This window comes from Choristoneura fumiferana, chromosome Z (assembly GCF_025370935.1).
Source record: "Choristoneura fumiferana chromosome Z, NRCan_CFum_1, whole genome shotgun sequence".
Lineage (NCBI taxonomy): Eukaryota > Metazoa > Arthropoda > Insecta > Lepidoptera > Tortricidae > Choristoneura > Choristoneura fumiferana.
The window spans coordinates 810845-812859 of NC_133472.1; positions in this window are offsets into that span (position 1 = coordinate 810845).

Consider the following 2015-nt stretch of genomic DNA (forward strand, 5'->3'; position numbering starts at 1 on the left):
TAGACCCATCTCACTTCTGAGTTATGTTTACAAGCTGTTTTCTAGGGTCATCACAAATCGTCTCGCAAGCAGGTTTCACGATTTCCAGCCTCCCTAACAAGCCGGCTTCCGAAAAGGCTGTAGTATTGTAGACCACATGTACGTTGCGGCAGGTTATACAGAAGACCGAAGGGTATAACCTCCCCCTTTGCCTTGCATTTGTGGACTACGAGAAAGCCTTCGATTCGATCGAGACTTGGGCAGTGCTGCAGGCTCTCCAGCGGTGCCAACTTGACTACCGGTATATCGAAGTGTTGAAGTGTCTGCACAAAAACGCCACTATGTCCGTCCGACTACAGGACAAGAGCACGAAGCCAGCGGGGAGTCAGACAAGGAGATGTGATCTCTCCGAAACTGTTCACCGCTGCATTGGAGGATGCTTTTAAGGTTCTGGACTGGAAAGGACGAGGCATCAACATTAATGGCGGGTACTTCACTCGCCTTCGATTCGCCGACGATATTGTAGTCATGGCTGAGACCATGGAGGACCTCAGTGCTATGCTCGCTGACCTCAGCAGTTTCCGACCGAGTTGGCCTAAAAATGAACATGGGCAAGGCGAAAGTCATGTCTAACTAATATCCATGTTGTCCCAAATCCCGCAATAGTCGGGGCTCTGCGCTCGAAGTTGTTGACAACTATGTATACCTACGGTACAAACGGTTAGGTAGGTCCAACTTCGAGAAAGCCTACACTACAAATAAACAAAGCAAACTTGTGCGCGGTAAATTTTAAATTTAAAAGTAAGTAACTTCAAAAGCCATAAGTCTGAAGACAAAAGTTATTAAAAGTGCTTGCTTGTTTGAAATTAAAGTAGATTATTACTTATTTAAACACAAAGTCAAAATACCGAAAAACCGGTTTTGTAGATATTTAATACCGGTATTAAAAAGGGGAAAAAATGTCCGGTATCCCGGTTTTTCGGTAATACCGAATACCGGTATCCATGCCCTAATTGTAACTATCAGATCGAATAGTTATTTTATGATAATTTTTACTGTATATGTGTCTCTATGTTAGTGAATAAATGTCTTCTTTCTTTCTTTCATTTACGCGTGCGAAGTCGCGGGTAAACTCTAGTCTGATACATAATACCATCCACTTGCAACTATCTATCTTTTATCAAGCTCAATTTCGTATGTCAAAACAAATTGCATCGTAAAACCGATCATGGGTAACGAGTTCGATAGAACGGGTATATCTCTGAACTGGTAGCTGGGCCGTAATAAACTGCTCTCGTTCTATAATACACTTTCTATCAAAGCTTAATTAGTTGCTTCGTTGTGTAATAAATAACGCCATAATCGAACCCACTGACCGCTGGCTATCGGCGATAGCCTATAGGCGAACTAATATGGTATAGATGAAGGAAGACTGTAAAGCTTGATAGCAGTATTGTGTTTTGTTGAAGTGTCTCGGTGAGAAACACGGAAATGTAAATGAGTATTAGCATGTGTTTATTCTTTTATTTATTCAAGTTTACCAACAATAGGGAATATTTATCAGCTCGATATTTCGGCACAGTTGCATGCGCCATGATCACGAGACGGCTGGAGAATTGCGGGTATGCTGGTATAACTGTGCTGAAATATCGAGCTGCTTTAAAATCAAGGTACGCGGAACAAACCCCGAATATATTGTGTAATATGTATCAGATTTATATAGAACTATGGCCCAAGCCCGCTGATTCTGAGAGGAGACCTGTGCCAAGCAGTGGGACGCATATAGGCTGAGATGACCTGAGGGAATATGCAAGAAACACATTATTTCTCTTAAACAACTTAACATCGTACAAAACTAGAAAATAAAACTAATGACGTAATAAAAAAAGATTGGTTTTTTGGAATCTTTTTGTATTTTTTATTTCAATTCCAAATTTTTACTTTTACGGCCATCCCGTAAAACCGAAAAGTTCCGAACCGAAACCGAACCGAAGAACCGAAAGTTTCTCGATGAGGGCTACGGTATAGATGTCGCT